The sequence below is a fragment of the Schistocerca serialis genome, chromosome 2 (genome assembly GCF_023864345.2).
Source record: "Schistocerca serialis cubense isolate TAMUIC-IGC-003099 chromosome 2, iqSchSeri2.2, whole genome shotgun sequence".
Classification (NCBI taxonomy): Eukaryota; Metazoa; Arthropoda; class Insecta; order Orthoptera; family Acrididae; genus Schistocerca; species Schistocerca serialis.
The window spans coordinates 761853172-761876281 of NC_064639.1; the positions used below are offsets into that span (position 1 = coordinate 761853172).

General features: G+C 42.0%; 1 non-coding gene across 1 annotated transcript; it reads right to left on the reverse strand.

Moving 5' to 3' along the window:
- Positions 1–16188: 16188 nt before the first annotated feature.
- On the reverse strand, positions 16189–16302 carry LOC126458741 (U5 spliceosomal RNA). The gene has a single exon (XR_007585710.1). It is a non-coding gene; the product is annotated as a U5 spliceosomal RNA (small nuclear RNA).
- Positions 16303–23110: the final 6808 nt, after the last annotated feature.

Genomic DNA, 23110 nt, shown 5'->3' on the forward strand with positions numbered 1-23110 from the left:
AGATTGAAGACGTCCTAAATCTGTGCACGATGTTGGCCCTAAACGTATCTGGTCCAACTCCCAGCTGAACACTTGGAACTGCAAGATCGATATGTACATTGATACTGCCTCTGCATTCTTCTACGACAGTCAGTTGACGTTAGTCATATCCTGTACTCATCGATGAAGAGAACTGAACACCATCGATCCAAGTTACATTCTAGAAGTTCCCTTGCCAACCTCCTTCACGCATGACAATGTTGAGAGGTTTGTGCTGTTGCTGGTAATGAGGCCAAATTTATCGTGTGTAGGCGATCGCGCAATGTCTAGGTCGATACATTATTCCTGTTTTCCATAAAAAGGTACTGCGGAGTTCTGCTGCATTTTCCTCAAGGTACTTATGTGACATAATTTGGAGGTAGCGGCCACAATCGAGTTTTGTTGGTTGTGATCGACCACTACGAGACTGACCTTCAACGTTTTGTCTCGTGATAACTGCTGAATGTTCGGCTGATGCCGCTGGTGTGTACCCGAATTCTGCGGGCAGTTTCCTTTACACACAGGCCTTCTTACCGTAAAGCGACAGTAACAGATTTTGAAGTGACCACGACATTTGGATCTTATTTGCCCAATTTGTGGGAACCAGTTCCGGATGCGGCTGGAACCTGTTGGGAGGTCACCTAATTTTGAACAAACATGACGTGCCAAGCAGCCTTGAACACCACACGGCGTTTGAGTTCCAACACAAATTGATGACTTTGCCCCTGGTGGCTCACTGCGGCTACCCGAACACGGGCGACGGCAGCTCTCAGCCCTCCCTGGAGTGGGGTAGCAAGCGGTCAGCCTCTGCCGCGCACGCCGCATTGCCTCCTGCAAACCTATTTTGAGAGCCTGGAGTCGCGCTGCGACGCCATTCGGCGGATTCTTCCCGCCGTTTCACAACAAACGTTGGCACAACTCCTTTTGGACTTACGAAAGCAATGCTGCATTTTGTGCCGCACGAGAACAAGTTTCTGCCGTGATGAATCCGTAAATAATGTGATCATCGAACTAACAAATACTATATCGCATGCACCATCGAGTCAAAACCACGCAGGCGGAGCAATGACACCTTTTTCTCTTGCTTTAATGGTATTAAATTGCTTGTTGCACAACAGAAGTGTCAAGTGAAAACGAGACGCATGGGAAAAAAAATTCCCAAGTGCGAAAACAACTCGCGATCTAAGAGTTCCGTACAAACTTTGGTACGTCCTCGTATATAGATAGTAATCCCGTGAATCGAGAATCTCAACGATTTTTGCCTGTTAGCGACAGCGATAGTAGCAACATATGTCCTGAGAATCCCAAGACTTTCGAGGGCGTTTCTTTCCTGTGATATAAATACAGAATTACAATTTTTTTCCCTTTACTTGTACTAAAAACCTTGCTTCTTGCCGAATTTAATTATTCTAGAACAAGCAGAAGCACCCTACAGATTTTGATGATTGAATTTGTGAGCCGGCCGGTGTAGCCGAACGGTTCTAGGTGCTTCAGTTTCGATCCGCGCGACCGCTACGATCGCAGGTTCGAATCCTGCCTCGGGCATGGATGTGTGTGATGTCCTTAGGTTAGTTAGGTTTAAGTAGTTCTAAGTTCTAGGGGACTGATGACCTCAGATGTTAAGTCCCATAGTACTTAGAGCCATTTGAACCATTTTTGAGTTTGTATCAAAATATGGGACTTAAATGGCGTATCTTTTGACTACATTGACTTGGAAGCTAAAATTTTGTGCACCACCAAGGGACCATAGACCTTAGTATGCTTCATAAATTTCAGTTTGATACCTCTACCTGTTTCATAGGAAAAGGGATCATAACAGTCGGACAGACAGAGTAAGTAAACTGTTTATTATCTCAAAAGTACTTGGCGTAACTGTTAACACATTTATCCCACTGTGCGGCAAGACGGTCAGTGCCTTCATGGAAAAATGTTTGCAGCTGCCTACGTAGTCATGATTGTACCGGGCATGCACCTTTTCGTCCGAAGCAGATCGACGATCACGAAAGTCTTTCTTCAGCACTCCAAAAATATGGATATCGCATAAAGAGATATGTATGGGGGATGTGTAAGGCCTCCTCGGCGAAACTTCTGCAGTGCAGCCGAAACAGCCATGGCAACATGTGGGCGTGCATTATCCTGCAACAGAATGATACCGTTCGTCAACATTTCTCATTTCTGGGCGTTTGGACTTAATGGCCGCGGCTTATTTTATTGTTTTTGTTTTTTGTTTTTAAAGTGTCCACACACCACTGTGCGTCAGTTGTGGCGCTGTTTTCCAACGTCAATAAGCAGACAGCACAGCTTCCCCAGTGCTGGCGTGCCTGTTGTTTTGAGTGTGCTGCAGAACTTTCGCTGGGAAGCGCTCATACATCCTCAACACAGTCTCTATCTCTTCCTAACCGATTTCCATTTTTTGAAGTCCTGAAGAAAGACATTTGTGGCTGTAGATTCCCTTCTGATGAAGAGGTGCACGCCGGGGTACAATTCATGGATCCAAATGCAGCCGCAAACGATTTTCCATGAAGGTATTGACCGTCTTGTCTCACAGTGGGACGAAAGTGTTAACAGTTAGGGCGACTACTTTTGAATCAATAAACAGTTTACTTACTTTTTTTCTGTTTGCCTCGTTTTAATTTGACTGTTCCTTATAAATAACATTGGAATGGAATAAAAAGAACATTCAAAAATAATAATGGCTTGGGCGATATTTGATACATATTTTACCACTGCTGCTGTTTTCTCCAAATAACGAATTTTACTCACTTGTGGCAGTAGGCTCTCCACGACAAACGATACTGCTGGCCATTAAAACTGCAACAAAAGGAAGGGTAACAAAACCTAAACTTTATATATTGAGCGAGTACAGTCCACAGTATACAGCAGGTGAGCCTTGGAGAAAGCAGGAAGAATTACCTGAGACCCTGACAGCTATCCAACAATCTCTGCGCACAACAGCACAGCCCCTGTCAATTGTGAACTGTGCCTCAGTGTGACAGGGGCTAACTACCCAGACAAATGAATAAATCTAGTTTCGTTCTGATAACCAAGTACAGCAGTGCACTGTAGTGTAATGTTGTGTAGTGTTAATTGTGTAGTATAGCGCACTCTACAATTATAAATTACAAGATTTGTGATGTAGCAACATGGCTTACTGCAGTTGGCCAATTGCATGTGCCTTCCTGATTCCGTATGAACATATTTATCTGTGCGCCAGATGGTTTTAAAATTATTTATATTATTTTTTAAGTAGATATTTTATGCATATTTCTTTGGTCAAACAACTAACTCGTTTTAAATTATATTAAAATATTATATGTTATGCTCAAATATACAGTGGTGTGAAAAACTTGTGGAGAAAGTAACTTTGGTTGGTTGGTTGATTTGGAGATAGGGGTCAAACGCGATCTCATCGGTCCCATCAGATTAGGGAAGGATGGGGAAGGAAGTCGGCCGTGCCCTTTCAAAGGAACCATCCCGGAATTTGCCTGAAGCGATTTAGGGAAATCACGGTAAACCTAAATCGGTATGGCCGAACTCGAGTTTGAACCGTCGTCCTCCTAAATGCGAGTCCAGTGTGCTAACCAATGCGCAACCTCGCTCGATAAAAGTAACTTTCGCATAATCAGTCACTGCCTAGTAACATAGCTCGCTAAAACTTGGATGATACACAGGAAGAACTGCTGCAGTATAGTACGAAAGGTAACTGAAAGAAATGCCCAATGAGGCGAACAGAAATGACAGTTTTATTCAGTGCACCGCGACTCGTTACAAAAGGAGGGACATAGTTCATAATGGGGTCTGTTATCACATGACCGTTTGGATGGGCCAGATATTATGGTGTGGAGAGGCATAATGTTGCATGAGTGTACTAGCCTCCAAATCTTTGGACACGATACATTCACCGTTCAACTCTAGTTCGAAATCGTTCTCCTTCCCCACATGCGTCTTTTCAGGCTGCTTTTTACATCACTTGAAGCATCGGATAGCATTGCCTAAGGAATTATTTGGGTTATGAAGAGCAGCTTGACCATTGTACCCCATTATTTTCAATCCCCTATGTACAGTAATTGTGCCAGATCAGTGGTAGCTTGAGTGCCATGAAATAATACCAACATTAACACCTAAAAGAACTTTAGAATGAAGAAGAATTTTCTTTGAAGACTTTCATTTCTGAAATGATAATGAAGATAAATGATAATAACGTTGAAAGAATTATCAATGCATTGCACTTGTTACGTAAAACTCCTTCTCGGAAAAGAAAGCTAAATATCCACATTGAGGGCAGACACTTTTAGCAAAACGTGCTTCCTCTGCACTATTCCTCAACCTAGCGGCATCTGTTTCACCCACATCCTGCACTCCTATCTAAACTCAAACAAATTAAAATGTGTGCACTATACTTAGATCTGCTGTTTGTAAAGCACCTGATTGCCGAACTCCTTATTTCTGAACTAGCAGAAACGGGGAACTGCTACTACATGCTGCCAATGCTTTGAGTCTTAACACTGGCACTAATAATACAATGATAATAAGACAGTGTAGATCCTACAGGTGCATAGTAGCCACAACATAATTACCGTTGTGTTATGCTGTCAATTAGCTCGTTTATTGCTGTTAAATGAATAGTGAAGCAATTTTAGTCTATTTTGGAAACTACCAACAACTCGCAGAAGTCATTCTTGTGAGATATTTAAGGATATGTTATGTATACGTCTTAGATTTACTATCATAGACGCATGGTACAAAATGCAAAGTATTTGTGCAGTGGGTAGCCTATGCGAGGAACGTGAGTGGTGATAATAATGATTTTTTTAAAATTGTTTAGTTTCGTGGCCAAAACGCAATGGAACCCTTCTGTTATTACCCCTCAGAAAATTACCTTTTACCCCTCTGGGGGTAATTACCTCCAGGTTGGCAACCATCGCGCTAGATGGACTGCCAGTAGCACTTCGGAACTTACGAGTGATTCCTTCTGGTGATTTCATGCGATTTTTTACAACCACCGCCCGTAATGATCGATGAGCCCTGTCCGTCAGTATGTGAGGTCCGCGTGTCTTTGTTCAGCTGTGGTTGTTCCTTCGTGTTGCCACTTCACAAAACATATCACCAACAGTCGACTTCGGCAACTTTGGAAGGTTTTAAATGTCCCCGATGGATTTCTTACTAAGGTGACACCGAATGACCAGTCCAAATCGAAGTTACACAGCTCTCATAATTGATCATTCTACTGTTACTGTTCTCTGCTGACAAAGCAATACTCCCTGGCTTCTTTTATACTGTTGGTTTTGCCTCTTCCGCCATCTAGTGTTCAATTCCGCATCACATAGCTGTTTCCGGATACTTTTAACAGATAGTGTATACATTCTACTTACAGCATACAAAATGGCACTTTTAACTGAAGTATAGAACTTTTATTCTAAAAAGAAGTAGTATTTTGTAGAAAATAATCTTCTTCGCACATTACCAATAGTTCAATTTGGCACTTTCGTGTGACTTTGCTTGCGGTAGAGGCTTCGCATAGTGCACGTATATTAAAAAAAGTAGTGTTCACCATTTTACATGTTCAATAAAACTTCGAAAAGAAATTATACACTGAAGCGCCAAAGAAACTGGTGTAGGCATGCGTATTCAAATACATAGATATTTAAACAGGCAGAATACGGCGCTTTGGTCGGCAACCCCTAAATGAGACAACAAGTGTCTAGCGCAGTTGTCAGATCGGTTACTGCTGCTAAAATGGCATATTATCAATATTTAAGCGAATTTGGACGTAGTGTTATAGTCGGCGAACGAACGATAGGACACAGCATCCTCCAGGTAGTGATGAAGTGGGGATTTTCCCGTACGACCATTTCACTAGTGTACCGTGAATATCAAGAATCCGCTAAAACATCAAATCTCCGACATCGCTGCGGTCGGGAAAAGATCGTGCAAGAATGGGACCCACTGACAACTGAAGAGAATCGTTCAACGTGACAGAAGTCGATCCCTTCGGCAAATTGCTGCAGATTCAATGTTCGACCATCAGCAAGTGTCAGCGAAAGAACCATTCAACTCGCCTGGGCCCGTCAACACAGGCAATGGACTATTGACGACTGGAACCATGTTGCCTGGTCGGACGGGTCGTTTCAAATTGTATCGAGCGGATGGGCGTGTACGGGTATGGAGACAACCTCATGAATCCATGGACCCTGCAAGGGACTGTTCAAGCTGGTGGAAGCTCTGTAATGGTGTAGGACGTATGCATTTGGAGTGATACGGGACCTATAATAGAAACGACTGACAGTTGATACGTATGTAAGCTTCTTGTCTGATCACCTGCATCCATTCATGTCCATTGTACATTCCGAGGGAATTGTGCAATTCCAGCAGGACAATTCGACAGCCCACACGTTCAGAATTTCTACAGAGTGGCTCTAGCAACACTCTTCTGAGTTTAAACACTTTCGCTGGCCAGAAAACTTCCCAGACATGAACATTATTAAGCATATCTTGGATGCCTTGCAACGTGCTGTTCAAAAGAGATCTTCACCCGTTCGTACTCTTACAGATTTATGGACAGCCCTGCAGGGTTCATGGTGTCAATACCCTCCAGCACTACTTCAGACATTAGTCGAGTGCATGCCACGTCGTGTTACGTCACTTCTGCTTGATCGCGGGAGTCCTACACGATATTAGGCAGGTGTGCCACTTTCTTTGGCTTTTCAGTGTATTAGCATACTTACGTGTAAAATACTGTGTAAACATTCACTTACTGCTCAGTTCTTCTCAACAAACGTGTCATCATTATTAATGGCTTTTAATTAATAAGTTTTCGAAGACAGTAACTCCTCGGCACTTTTGTTTCTGAAGCTGAAGATAATATTACTGTTCAGTGATGTATTTGAACTCGCAGGCTTACCGAATAGTGTTAAACAGACGTCATCTTCAAACTGAATTGTTCTACACTGCACTCGCACAACCCATTTCTTTATACAGTTTTGTCTACTGCAAATTTTATATTCGTTTGCTAACACCGGTTCGGAGTGTCTCAAAGCTAGAATTTTCCATTTTAGTTGCAGGCTAGGTAGTGGCAGTAAAACATTAGTGGAATACTAATTTACGGGTACTTGGTGATTGCGCCAGCAGAGTATGAAGAGAACAGAATGTAAGTAAGACTGTGATTGTTTAGTCCGACGGTTTTGTTGCTTGTTTTTCGTTGTTAAATTATATACATTCTATAAAGAATATTGCATATTAGAAGATAGGAGCCTGCTCTCGGAAAGCGTTGCGTGACTCGCAAGCTTATCACTAATGTTATAAGGTTGATCCCAATTTTAATATTTTATTAGACTTTCAGTTCCTGACTATAAAAGTGAAATTGACTCCAAACTATAAAAAACAGAAGTAATGAGATTTTTATTTTAAAATTTCTGCAGTTCAGTTGAAAGAGGACTGTCTTATTTGCCATGATGATTTTCAGATAGTTATGGCGATAAATATGAATAAATCTGCGAATCTGATAAATGTACTCAACGTCTGTAGTATTGACATAACCATATTCTTTTTAAGTCTGTTCCTGAGACCACAGACCTTGGTCAGAGAGGTTAGTTTTACTTTGTCAGAGTAGCAGTCAGTTGGTTTGAGAAGGATGGAAGCTGGTCTGCCATGTAGTGGTGGCAACATTATTTAAAAATTTTGTAAAAAATTTTTTTTATAATAATGTGTTTTAAGGAATATTGAAGATATTGAGGAATCATTAATGAAACAACAAAAACTTTTAAGGTAATACAGTTTTCATTTATATTTGTGATTGTGTACTTCCTTATTGTTAGAACATTGTGTGTGAGTGAAGTCTGCAGTAGAAATTTTATAGCACATATGGTTTTGTCTTATAGTTGAAACAAGTGTTAAGGAAGGTAACTGTACAGAGGAAAATTATTAAAAAATGCTTTGCCAACCAGTTTAGTTCAAAAATGGTTCAAATGGCTCTGAGCACTATGGGACTTAACATCTATGGTCATCAGTCCCCTAGAACTTAGAACTACTTAAACCTAACTAACCTAAGGACATCACACAACACCCAGTCATCACGAGGCAGAGAAAATCCCTGACCCCGCCGGGAATCGAACCCGGGAACCCGGGCGTGGGAAGCGAGAACGCTACCGCACGACCACGAGCTGCGGACCCAGTATAGTTGTGAGGACTTTATGAAAGAGTGTACTGTTGTTATGGTTTAGTGAAGCATAGTTTAACTTGGAGTCTTTGTTCTCATTTATCAATTGTTAAGTTTAGTTCCTCATTTTCCACCATTTACCCTTATGAATGCGTTTGTATACTCGCATTGTCATCGCGAGTTGTGTGCTGCGGAAGCATTTTTATGAAAAGTGATAAGACACCGTCTTGCTTTGCACATCACATCAAGGGTAAATTAAATTTTATTTTTGACAGTTTCATCGTTATCTTAATAGTGACTGGTTGCAGAATAGATGAGCGTTCCGTGCGCGCAGTTGGGCCAACAGCTTTAATTATCATCAAAATTCAAGACCATTGTAAGGCACAATGATTGTCAGAGTGTTATTTGTGAAAATAATATACTAAGTCAGAATCTTAACATCAGTAGAAGATCTTAGTAAAGTGCTATCGTGAGTTTTCAAGCAATTTTATCAGAAGTCGGATGTGTTAAATTTTTTGTTCATTTCCTGTGTAATTAAATTAACAGTTCTGGAACAGTCATTGTTTTGCAAGACTAAAGATAAAGAATAAAAATATTCAGGGCCAACATTTTAGTCTGAGTCATTTGTTTTTCAGTCAAATAAACTCAACTCCGCCCCATCAGGCCATGAAGGCCCAAAGGTATCGACGGGCCGCCGTGTCATCCTCAGCCCACAGGCGTCACTGGATGCTGATATGGATGGGCATGTGGTCAGCACACCGCTCTCCCGGTCGTTTTGTCAGTTTACACATTTCGATATCAAAATAATTTTATATATTTGTCACAGACCAACTTCACACAAACACGAGTTTAAGAAGTTATAGGCCAACATTAAACATTCATAGTTACAACTCCATTACCAAGATAATTATTAGATTGAAGTTCAAAATTTTTTACATAGTTTAAGTGGTTTTTTTCCACTTAGAACTTCTGGACTGAGAGGCTGCAGTCAATATATGAAACTATTTCCCGACGTTCGTCTCCGCCTGCAGGATACATCTTCGAAGTTAAAACGGCAACATCATCACGGGCTCGAGTGACACCCGATTTTCGTTTATTGCCTGTCTCCTTTCTCGTAAATTTGAATTACTACAGCAGTGTTCCGGTTTTTGGGGACATCCTTCCTGCAAAAAGAGCCTGTAAATAATTTTTCAAATGAGTTTTTTATCACCTTTCTTCCAGTTTTAATCAATCTACTGAAGCGCATCAACTTTAGGCGCTTATCCTTCCTTCGTATTGTCCAATGCTTTGATACATCTCATTTTTCATTACTAACTATTTACGTTTATTATTCCTCTCTTGAATTGTGCCTACAGTTAAAGGAATATTCGAATGCACGTGAAAATTTCTGTCTGTTGTTAGCTGTTGTGTTATCTACACTCTTAACTTTTTGTTTTGTTTTAAGAGGCTTAATTTTCCACATGTCATCTGTCTATAATCTCGACGCCTCCTCGAGAAAACAGCTTGTGCACCCTGATGTGGTCTTACAGAATCAATTTCAAGTGCAACCACCTGTATGTATTTCTTTGTTTGATCGTACGGCACATACCTCAGTTTTTTCTACAGAAGACGCTGTACTGGAACCATATTCAGAGTGAACATAAATAAAACCTACAAACTGCAGGGACGGATTCATCACTGGAAATGGATGAAAAAAGGTCAAATGAACATGTGTCCAGAAATGGACGGTGTACGTGCAACGGCAGCAAACCGTTCTCTAACACGGTACAGAGCTGCATCGCATCCACGTCAGAACAGACGTTCAAAGTGATCTCCACAGGATGCAACGCACCCGCTCACACGTCGCATCATGGACTTCCTCACTCTTTCACTTAAACCATGTTGGCGGACCACTTGCCTGGAGTTTTGATTGGTCTCAGCATCCCGGGTACGCACAGTCCGCCGCCTCCCTGCACGTTCTTTTGTCTGAAAGGATTCATGATGATACGAACGCCCAAAAAGGCTTGAAACGTTGTGTGATGGGTTTCATGTCTGCGAAGGTACTTGTTCTGATATAGCCGTGCTGCCTCTCGACCCTTTTCGTCGTTTAGAAACTACTGGGTTGCCGACGAATCCAGTTCTCCAAGGTGCCCAACAAATCCTTGTCACAGGTGGCTCTCTGACCTGTCATAGTTTCAGGAGAAAAAGATATTCCAGCTACAGGCGGAGATACCGGGGCGGTAAGGAGGATGTTCCAGGACCTCCCACAGAAATTCCTGAACGAGCTCCAAAGTCTTCCTGGTCGTACTTCCAGCCTCACATCGCTATCCCACCGTGAGAAATACTGCTCTCCATACATCTCTTTCATCTTGCAATAAAGTTGTGAAACATGCTCCTATTCTGCGCGAAGAAATTGGATAACCGCTCTTTAGACGCTTCGGACAGAGGTGGGATACCAACCCGACTGCCGCCCGTCATGTGGACCGACAACCAGGAGTGATGGTCTAAAGTGACATTTGATTTCCTGTCAGGACCCCTTTGGTTGTCCTTCTGCGGCACCTTTACAGCACAGCGGTACGCCCACGATATTCCGCGTCCCGTTTTGTTTCCCTTCACGGCAAGCCATCCTGGGCTTACATTTCAGAAAGATAAATCCCGCCCACAAACGGCAACAGTTTTTACTGGTTGTCGAACCCTACTCTGACCGGCAAGATCGTCGTATCTCTTCCCAATTGAGAATGTTTGGAGTATAATAGGTAGGGTCCTCCAACCATCTCGGGATTTTGACTATCTAAAGCGCCAGAATTTGGCACGATATCCCCCATGAGGGCATCCAACAACTCTGTCAATCAATGCCAAGCCGAATAATTGCTTGCATAAGGGCCAAGGGAGGACCAACACGTTATTAACTTGCTCCATATGAGAAAATCTTTCTCTTGAATCTTTCTGAAATTCATGTCCATTATAATTATCCGGGCTGTTATTCCGTGGTCGGTTGATGAATTCTGTGTCAATTCCCAAAGTTTCGTCCCCGTCTGCGGAAGACATCTTCAGGGGGGTCTGTAGCTCGATGGAAGGTCCAACAGCGAGCGTCCAGTAGCGAGCCAGTGGGTGTGTTGGGCCTTCCATCGAGCTACAGGCCCACTTGAAGATGTCCTCTGCAGACAGGGACGAAACGTTTTGAATTGACACAGAATTCATCAACCGACCACGGCGTAACAGCCTGGATAATTATAATTATAATGGGCATGACATTTCCGGCCGTGAAAGTCTACATTTTATTATCTTTCTGTAATTATTTGTTTTTCTGTAAAGGTACATGTCTACCGATTTCCGACCCATTCGGATAATTCCTTCGTGGTGTGTCGTTCCTTTTTTTTTTTTTTTTTTTTTTTTTGTCTTAGAGCACATCTTTTGAAGGTATTTGTTTGTAGTGTAGCTTGATACGGAAATTAAACGTGGATGATAAAAAGTGCAGTGAAGAAGAGAAATTAAGTTTTTGAAATGTGGTGCTACAGGAGAATGCTGAAGATTAGATGAGTATATCGAACGACTAATGAAGAGGTACTGAATCGCAACGGGGAGAAATAAATTCATAGCATAATTTGACAAAAAGAAGGGTTCAGTTGAAAAGACCTATCGTGGGACATCGTGGAATAGTCAGTTTGGTAAAGGAGAGAGATGTTGTGTGAGTAATAGTTTGAGATAGTTCATCAAGGCTTCACGGGAATGAAAAAATGCAAGTGGATGTACATTGCAGCAGTAATGTGGAGACTTGCACAGGTTAGACTGTCTTGGAGAGTTGCATCAAACAAGTCTTCGGAGTGAAAATCACAACACGGTAAAACAAGAAAGTTGTATGCTTTTGTTGGTTTGTAAACCGCAAGGGGTGAGTTCAAGCGTCTAATCGGAAAGGGCTTTCTCCTTTCCTCGCTTTCCATGTGTTATACCTTCGTTGAGCGGGTGACTGTGTGTGTGTGTGTGTGTGTGTGTGTGTGTGTCTGCGTGTGACTGTGTGTAGAGGAGGGTCAGTCTAACTCCATATGCTATCTCCTAAATGCTAGGTAGCTGGCAGTTAACTGCTCGCCAAAGAATTTTCAGCCCTTAGCAACTGCCCCCCCCCCCCGAAAAAAAACAAAAAAATAAACCATGGACATTGCCGTCAGTGGGGTGGCGTGATGCCTCAGCGATACAGATAGGCGTACGGTGGGTGCAACCACAACAAAGGGGTTCTGCTAAGAGGCCAGACAAACGTGTGGTTCCTGAAGAGGGGCAGCAGCCTTTTCAGTAGCTGCAGGGGCAACACTCTGAATGATTGTTCGATCTGGCCTTGTAACGTCAATCAAAACGGCCTTGCTGTGCTGGTACTGCGAACGGCTAAAAGCAAGGGGAAACTACAGCTGTAATTTTTCCCAAGAGCATGGAGATCTACTGAATGTTTAAATGATGATGGCATACTCTTGGATAAGATGTCACGGAGGTAAAATAGTCCCCCATTCGGATCACTGGACAGGAACTACTCAGGAAGATGTCGTCATCAGGAGGGAAAAAAAATGGCGTTTTACGGATCGGAGAGTGGAATGTTAGATACATTAACCAGGCAGGAAAGTTAGAAAATTTAGAAAGGAAAATGGAAGATTGAAGTTAGATGTAGTGAAGTTTGGTGAAGTTCTGTGGCAGGAGGAATAGGACTTTGGTTAGGTGAATACACGGTTGTAAATACAAAGTCAAATAAGGGTAATGCAGGAGTACGTTTGATAATGAATAAGAAAATAGTAACGTGGGTAAGCTAATGTGAACAGCATAGCTATCGCACTATCGTAGCGAAGATAGACACGAAGCCCACACCAACTACAGTTGTAGAAGTTTACATGCGAATTAGCTCAGCAAATGATGAAGAGACTGAAGATATGTATGATCAGAAAAGACATTGTTCAGTTAGTTAAGGGAGACAAAAATTTAATTTTGATGGGGGACTAGTATTCGACAGTAAGTAAAAGAAGGGAAGCAAAAAATAGTAGGCGAATACGAAAGGAACGAAAGAGGAAAGGAATGAAAGAGGAAGCCGCCTGGTAGAATTTTGCACAGGCCATAATTTAATCATAGCTAACGCTTGGCTTCAGAATCACGAAAGAAGAGTCCTGGAGACACCTGAAGGTGTCATGTTCATTATGTAACGGTAAGACAGAGATTCCGGAACCAGATTTTAAACGGGAAGACATTTCCAGGGGCCGATGTGGACCCTGAAAACAATTTATTGGTTATGGAAATAAGACTAAAACTGAAGAAATTGCAAAAAGGTAAGAAATTAATGAGATGGGACCTGGAGAGGTTGAAAAAACCAAAGGTGGTTCAGAGCTTCAGAGGGAGCATTAGGCAACAGTTGACTAGAACAGGGTAAAGATATACAGCAGAAGACGAATAGGTAGATTTAAAAGGTGAATAGTAAGACAGCAGAAAATCACATGAGTAAAAAGACAAGTCCTAGAAGAAATCCTTGAATAACATAGGAGATATTGAATTTAACTGATGAAAAAGAAAGTATAAAAATGCAGCAAATGAAGCAGGCGAAAGAGAATATAAACGTCTACAAAATGAGACTGGCTGGAAGTACAATATGGCTAAACAGGAATGGCTAGAGGACAAATGTAGGTTTTAGAAGCATATTTCACTAGTGGAAAGATAAATTACGCCTAAATGAAAAGAGGCCTTTGGAGGAAAGAGAAACAGCTGCATGAACATCAAGTGCTCAGATGGAAAACCAGTTCTAAGCAAAGACGGGAAAGCTGAAAGGTGGAAGGAGTATATAGGTGGTCTATACAAGGGAGATGAAGGCAGTATTACAGAAATGGAAGAAGACGCAAATGAAGATGAGATGGAAGATATGAAACTGTGAGAAGAATTTGGCAGAACACTGAAAGACATAAGTCGAAACAAAGCCCCGGAAGTAGACGACATTCCGTTAGAACTTCTGATAGTCACTGAAAGCCAGCCATGACAAAACGCTTCAGTCTGGCGAGCAAGATGTGCCGGCCGCGGTGGTCTCGCGGTTCTAGGCGCTCAGTCCGGAACCGCGCGACTGCTACGGTCGCAGGTTCGAATCCTGCCTCTAGCATGGATGTGTGTGATGTCCTTAGGTTAGTTAGGTTTAAGTAGTTCTAAGTTCTTGGGGACTGATGACCGCAGCTGTTAAGTCCCATAGTGCTCAGAGCCATTTGAACCATTTTGAGCAAGACGTATGAGATAGGTGAAATGCCCTCAGACTTCATGAAGGATGCAATAAGTTCAATTCCAGACAAAGCAGTTGCTGACAGTTGTGAAAATTACCAAACCATCAGTTTAATAAGTCACGGCGGCAAATTACTAACACGAATTCTTTAATCAGTTTGGATTCCGAAGAAATGTAGGAACACGCTAGACAATACCGACCCTACGACTTATCTTAGAAGACAGGTTATTGAAAGGCTAACCTACGTTTGTAGCACTTGTAGACTAAGAGAAAGCTTTTGGCAATGTTGACTGGAATGCTCTCTTTGAAATTCTCAAGGTAGCAGGAGTAAAACAGAGGGAGAAAGCCTATTTACAACTGGTACGGAAACCAGACGGCAGTTACAGTTATAAGAGTCGAGGCGTATGTAAGGGTAGCAGTAGTTGAGAACGGACTGACATTCTACAATGAGCAAGCAGTAAAGGAAATCAAAGGAAACTTTGGAGTAGGTATTAAGTTCAGGGAGAAGAAATAAAAACTTTGAGATTTGCCGCTGACATTGTAAATCTGTCAGAGACGGCAAACGACGTGGAAGAGCAGTTGAACGGAGTGTACAATGTCGTGAAAGGAGAATATAAGATGACCACCAACAAAAGCAAAACAAGAATAATGGAATGAAGTCGAATTAAATCAGGTGATAATGGAGGAATTACATTAGGAAACGAGACACTGAAAGTAGTAGTTGGGCTTTGCTATTTGGGTAGCAAATGATGGCTGAAGTAGAGAGGATATAAAATGTAGGCTGGCAGTGCTAAGAAAAGCGTTTCTGAAGAAAAGAAACTTGTTAAAATCAAAAATAAATTAAAACTTAGGAATTATTTTCTGAAAGTATTTGTACGGAGTGTGGCTATATGTGAAAGTGGAACACTGGTAGTAAACAGTTTAGAGGAAAAGAGAACAGATGTTTTTGAAACGTGGTGCTGCAGAAGAATGCTGAAGATTAGATGGACAGATTACGCAACTAGTGAGGAGGTACTAAACGTAATTGGGGAGAAAAGAAATTTGTGGCACAAACTAACTAGAAGAACTCCAAAATCATATTACAAGAGCACTCAGCAGTGACGTGTCATACTCAACAGACCCCCGAAGGGCGACTCCTGACTGAACAAAATTCAACCTGTTTCAACCCCGAGGACAGAGATGGAAGAAAATTTGACGGTGGGCAACTGACCAATTGACAAACAGAAATTGCAGTGGTACAAGGCGTCTCCTCCACAAATGAAACAGCAGACACGTCGCCTGGTTCCTCCGTTCAGAATTTTCCACCGATTCAACGTCTAAAATTTGGACAACCGTTTCCTTGCGCGTTTGTCTGAAGGATCTAATAGCGATACCTCGTGTCAGGAAAGGACGAGAAGATAAACGTCCCGCCGAACTAGCGCCGCAAGCGAGCATCGGAGACTTGAACCCAAGGGCTGTTGCCGCCTACAAGGTGAAACTGATGAAGTCGAACTGAATTCATCAGTGTGCTTGTGTTTGCAATTACGTTCACACAACCAAGCAATCATCCATGTTTGAGAAAGGTGAGTACAGGCATACGGGATGCCGAATATCAAACGTAATAAAATTGAGGGAAAAAATCAATCAGACCGTTTCTTAACGTGATCTTGCCCCCTGGCGTGATAACAATCTGAGAAAACACAGCCAGAGAAAATACACTATGCAGAACCTAATAAAACTACAAAGTTCCGTGATGGGTGGGTTGACTGCAGCCTTTCAGTATCATGATGAGAGAGGGGAAAGGTGAAATTTGGTGCCAACATGTAGCTTACTACTCTCAAAATATAGCAATGTTAATGACCACATCTACATTTGTCTCCTTCCACGAAAATATTTAGTAAAAGGCGAACGATTTATTCGTCTTGAAGGAGAACCTGACATTAATGTCCCCATCTACTTCCACATATACATATACATATGCATACATACTCCTCCGCACGCCACAGTACGATGCGTCCCTGTTCCACTAGCAAATAGAGCCTTAATTTTTCTTATCTTCGTGGCCCATACGTGAAATGTACGTCAGCGGCAGTAGAATCGTTATGCAGTCAGCTGTAGATGCTGGTTCTCTAAATTTTCTCAATATTTTTCCTCTTAAAGAATGTCGCCTTACCTCCAGAGATTCCCAATTGAGTCCCTGAAGCATTTCCGTAATACTTGCATGTTGTTCGAACCTACCAGTAAGAAATCTAACAACCAACTTCTGAACTGCTACGATGTCTTCCTTCAATCCAACCTGATGCGGATCCAACAACAGTCGAGAAGTAGTCAAGAACTGGTCGCACTAGTGTCCCGTATGCATTCTGCTTTACAGGTGAATCTCACTTTCCTAAAATTCCCCAATAAGCTAAAGTCGGCCATTCGCCTTCTCTGCTACAATCCTTACACGCTCGTTCCATTTCATATCGCTTTAAAAGGTTAGGCCTAGATATTTAAATGACGTGGCTGTGTCAACCAGCACACTACTAATGCTGAATCCGAACATTACAGCTTTGTTTTTCCTACTCATCTGCATTAACTTACATTTTTCTACTTATATAGCTAGCTGCTCTTCACACTAACTGTCTAGTGTTCTCCTACTGTCACTCACCACAGACACCTTCCCGCAAATCGCTGCACCATCAAGAAACAGCCGCTGTCTATCGGGCAGATCAGCATCAACAGTGCCGTATGCCCTTACTTCATGAGACATTGCGAAAGACACTGGCACAATGACCATGAAATTTATGCCAGCACCTCTGATCCTCTTGCCAGCCAAACACTGGCGGTGCAAACTTCTTCCACCGCCAGGCGTCAGACTGGCTACCTCCCAGCCGAGTGTCACAGCATCGGCTACGGAGTTGCGTTAGTAACACGGTAAAATGTACAAACCCCTTTTCATAGTGTCGTACCCAGGGTGCGCCTGAGCGTGCTTGCATTACTTTGTAGGGTTCCGTAGCTCAATCGGTGAAAACGGAACCCTTATAGGATCACTATTCTCAGGGATTGGTAAACGTATCAAGTTGACATTTATGTTGCATACTAAGGTCTTTGTCCCTTGGCGGAGTAAGAAATTTAAACTCCTAAGTCAAAGCAGTCAAAAGATACGACAATTTGTGAAACATATTTTGGTCCTCGCAGACCCACTCATCAAAGCCTTTAGGGTACTTGCCGCTGACCGTGATTCATGAATTTTGGCAAGAAGGATGGCTTCACAGACAAGTGAAGATAAAAATCGGTAAATTGTTGATTTGTAATTGTATCAGACGAAAAAAGTTTTTGTCATTTATTATCCGACTGTCTGTCTGTCCCTCCGGCTGTTAAGATGCCTTTTTCTGAGGGCCGGGTAAACGTATCAAGTTGAAATTGATGTACGAACTTCGAGCGTGTTGGAGTAGCTTGGGTCAGCAACTTCTGTTAATCAGTAGAACCAAAAACCAGTCAGAGTTGCAACTTGGACTTGTTTTTCGCTCTACTGAAATTTATGTCACATACTGAGGTCTATGGTCCGTTGCTTCTACAAAAACGTTAAGCTTCTAAGTCAATGCAATCAAAGGATATGGCCATCTATGTCGTGTATTTTGATACTCGCAGACTTATTCATTAAAACCTATAGAGTACTTCTCTTGACCTAGAATCATGAAATTCGGCAAGAAGCAAGGTCTCACAGTAAAAGAAAGGTAAAAAAATATCTGAAAATTGTTAATTTGTAATTATATATCCAGTACTACACACATGGGCTAACACCGCTGGAAACCGTAAGTAACACCGAACGATAATTTCACGTCGCGAAATTTGTTCTACAAAAGTTGATTCCAACCTAAGAAACAAGAGAAAAACATGACAAAATATAACATAGTAACATACTGAAGCAAAGAGGGAATATACCTCCACAAATTTTGAAGCCACTAAGGAACGACTGAAAACATAAAATAATGACGAAAGTAAATATTTCTTTTGTCATTTGTTATCAGACTTCAAGATTTAAAACATTATCGATGTAAGAAAACAGAGTCTCGCAGCCGTAATATTGAATAAAAAGTTCTCGGTTTTCCACCCACATCAAGTGATTAAAATTACACGAGCTTCCGGACAAGAACTTCTTGACCTTTGTCAAGTAGTATGACTGCCAATGGGTACGCCGCTTCTACATACAAACTGCCGGCTGTGTGCCAGCGACATCGTCATATATGGGCGTAGGTTGACTCTGCGTTCGCGATCATTGGATCCCATGCCGTGCTGTACTGTAGAAAATCGTCTCTATTTAGGGTGTTTTTGTTGATTTTTATTTCAGTGACTTCTTTCATTACACAATACCTGAAGCCGTTTCCGCGAGCCACGACGGATTTTTTGTCAAATTTTATCCGATGCCCGTTTTCTAACGCATACTCAGCTATACCAGATTTCTCGGGGTAGCGTAGGTGACACAACCTGTCATGCTCCTTCCTGCGTTGTTCCACAGTGCGTACTTTTTGCCCGACATAAGACTGACCACAGTCGCAATCACTTGACGCAGCTAGAAACCCGAGAGTCTTTCACTCAAAATATTCTGGAAGTCTTCGAATTCCACGGACTGATATCTCGCCAGTATCACTATCGATAACAGGCAAAAATCTTCGAGATTCTCGATACCCTATATGGATGAATTGCCTGTATACATAACTCAGTCTGTACGGAGCTCTCAGAGCGCGAGTGTTACTCGCACCTGGCCAACTTTTAAGTATAGTATATGTGTGAGAAAAAAAAGAACGTTTTTCATCTCTTATCAACAGCCCTGGGAGAGCCAGTCCTGACAAAACTCTACTATCTGGTGAGCAAGATGTATGAGACAGGCGAAATACCCTCAGACTTCAAGAAGAATATAATAATTCCAATCCCAAAGAAAGCAGGTGTTGACAGATGTAAAAATTACCGAACTATCAGTTTAATAAGTCACGGCTGCAAAATACTAACGCGAATTCTTTACAGACGAATGGAAAAACTGGTAGAAGCCGACCTCGGGGAAGATCAGTTTGGATTCCGTAGAAATATTGGAACACGTGAAGCAATACTGACCCTACGACTTATCGCAGAAAACAGATTAAGGAAAGGCAAACCTATATTTATAGCATTTGTAGACTTAGAGAAAGCTTTTTACAATGTTGACTGGAATACTGTCTTTCAAATTCTGAAGGTGGCAGGGGTAAAACACAAGGAGCGAAGGGCTATTTACAATTGGTACAGAAACCAGATGGCAGTTATAAGAGTTGATGGGCATGAAAGGGAAACAGCGGTTGGGAAGGGAGTGAGGCAGGGTTGTAGTCTCTCCCCAATGTTATTCAATCTGTATATTGAGCAAGCAGTAAAGGAAACAAAAGAAAAGTTCGGAGTAGGTATTAAAATCCATGGGGAAGAAACAGAAACATGGAGGTTCGCCGATGACATTGTAATTCTGTCAGAGACAGCAAAGGGCTTGGAAGAGCAGTTGAACGGAATGGACAGTGTCTTGAAAGGAGGATATAAGATGAACATCAACAAAAGCAAAACGAGGATAATGGAATGCAGTCGAATTAAGTCGGGTGATGCTGAGGGAATTAGATTAGGAAATGAGATACTTAAAGTAGTAAAGGAGTTTTGCTATTTGGGGAGCAAAATAACTGATGATGGTCGAAGTAGGGAGGACATAAAATGAAGACTGTCAATGGCAAGGAAATCGTTTCTGAAAAAGAGGAATTTGTTAACATCGAGTATAGATTTAAGTTTCGGGTAGTCGTTTCTGGAAGTATTTGTCTGGAGTGTAGCCATGTATGGTAGTGAAACAGGGACGATAAATAGTTTGGACAAGAAGAGAATAGAAACTTTCGAAATGTGGAGCTACAGAAGAATGCTGAAGATTAGATGGGTAGATTACATAACTAATGAGGAGGTATTGAATAGAATTGGGAAGACGAGGAGTTTGTGGCACAACTTGACTAGAAGAAGGGATCGGTTGGTAGGACATGTTCTGAGGCATCAAGGGATCACCAATTTAGTACTGGAGGGCAGCGTGGAGGGTAAAAATCGTAGAGGGAGACCAAGAGAGGAATTCATTAAGCAGATTCAGAAGGATGTAGGTTGCAGTAGGAACTGGGAGCTGAAGAGGCTTGCACAGGATAGAGTGGCATGGAGAGCTGCATCAAGCCAGTCTCAGGACTGAAGACCACAACAACAACATCAACAGGTGCAAACCGGGGGCATCTCTACGGGGTTCCCGTTCCCCTGCAGAGAATAGGCCGGAAAGCACATGCTGCCTAGTCAAGCTCTGGAGGTAATGGAGCAGAGTCAGAGGCTGGAGGTGTGGAGTCAGTGCGGGGTGCGGCCGCCCAGTGGAGGAGCAGGTGCTGTGCCCTCTGCCCGCTGGCAGGCGAAGCCGCAGACCAAGGCGGCTTGGCTCCGGTTACGCGCGGCTCGCTTTCCCCTGGCGGGCCCTGAAGCCTGCCACCGCGAAACAAATCGCCCAGAATAAAAAAAGACGCCGCAGTCGCCGCGCATTCTGTACCAACCACTCTTTTGTTGCAGGGACTGATAGCCGACCCTGACCGTAAATACGAGGGCTGATCAAAAAAGACGGTAAATGATTTTTTCATCTAGCTTCCATGATATGAAACTATCTGTACCATCAATATTTTAAAAGAGCAGGTTTTTATCTATAGTGTCCATAGGCGGCAGCACTTTTGTGTCGGTAGGCTGGTAGTAAAGCTCTATTTTGTAGACGCTTTGCGCATTTCGCGTGTCAGATAACGGAGGTGACACCAGAGGGGCAATACAGCGCAATAACATTGTTTTATTTTAAACTACACAGCCACTGAAACTAACGAGAAAGTTCAACAGGCGTACAGTGCCAGTATTCTGGCAGTTCAAGGAAGGCTGACTTACCTGTCTAAAGCAAGGTGCTTTCGTTTCTGCTGTGGCTGAAGTCAACATCAACGTAGCTGCTGTGATTTGTATAATATAGATTGCAGCAATCAGTCGTCCTTTTTAAATTTTGTTATGCAGATCTAGATTTCGGCTAGAAGCTAGCCATTCTCAATGCACTATTATTTTCGCTCAAAGCATGTTAAGTCCCTGTTGATCGGGCTACACCCACAGTTCATTGAATACTACTAGGCAGCGTGCTTTCTAGGAAGAGCCGGGCAACGTATTACTTCCTCTCACATTAGTTTCGCAATATTAGCACAACGAGAAAAGCGGAGAAATTAAGAGCTCATAATGGAGAAATAGAACAAGTAAAGGGGAAGTAAAGTGTACGGGAAGTACCCTCCGCCACACACAGTACGGTGACGCGGGAAGTGTAGCCAATACTCATATAGATGTTGATCTTCGGGAACCAGGGCAGCAGTTTTTTTCTTGCAACATTGATGTCTGTTTTCTTACTCATTATAAAAAAATCTTAAAACGGCCAAAGCCTTAACTTGGAGCTGGTCTCAGATTGTCCTCTCTGTTACAACCCGTCACCTAGTTGGCTTCAGTGAAACTGACGAATGGAATGCTTATTCAGTCTTCAAGAAAGGTTTACAATGCAAAATGGGACACATCTGGAGGACCTTCCTCAGTTAAACCCATAACCTGAAATAAGTACCGAAGATCTTGTGTCAACCCTTCTTTACGTGGATACCACACGTTTTACAATAACATTTGTCAGTGAAGCAACTGAAATTAACAGAAAATTTAATTTCAAAACATTTAACATTTCTTTCACTGTATTTGTTATTTTGAAAGTTTTCCCTTCTGTACGTGTTGTATTTGTGTCTGTGATCCAATAAAACCGTTATTAATCGCAAACATCATATAACATTTGAGACGTTTTCTTATTCATTTCCTGAAAAAAGTACCATTCACCACTCATACCATTCCCAATAACCACTCCTCAGTTACAAGAGGTTATAAAAATCCTTTTAGATAGTAAATTTACTATGCAAATAATTCTTGTATTTGTATGTCAAAATATCAGTGAGACTGGTTTTTCACCACATGTAATAAATTCCATTTAGTAGCTTTGTAACATAAAAAGCTGTTCAAAAAGTTCTCAATAACCTTACAGAATAAAATTTAATACTGATCAAAACTGGAAAAAGGTTCTATGTCTGAAACAAATGCTTGTTGAGTCATCGTTATCTGTCTACGAACACTGCAGGAAGTGCTCAATATGGTTACCATATCATGCAGTCTTACTTCTCCGAGAACCACTATCCTCTGAACTGGTCACATGCATGGGATGCTCGCTTCAGTAACATGTGCACGTTATCGGATAGTGTGGAATACGCTAATGCATTCAATAGTTACCGCAGTAACAGTTCCTCTAATGCCATTCATTACATTCCTTGATAACTCATGGTGCATCCTAATCCTGAATCATTCTTTTTGTCAGATTGTACAACGAACATATTCCTCCCTCCCCCCCCCCCCCTCCGCCTCAATTCGACACAGTATCTCTTAGATATAACCATCTAATCGTCAGACTTCTCCTGTAGCACCACATTCCAAAAACTTAATTTCTCTTATTGTCTACACTGTTCGTCGTCCACATTTTACTCCAAACAAATACTTTTTAAAATATTTACCATTTCCATAAAAGCTCTTCCTGCTTTTTCAATAGTGCATTTTTATATCGTCTTTAATTCTGTCATCGATACTCAATTTGCTCCCCAAATACCGAAACTCATCTACTACTTTTAATGTTCATTTCCTAATGT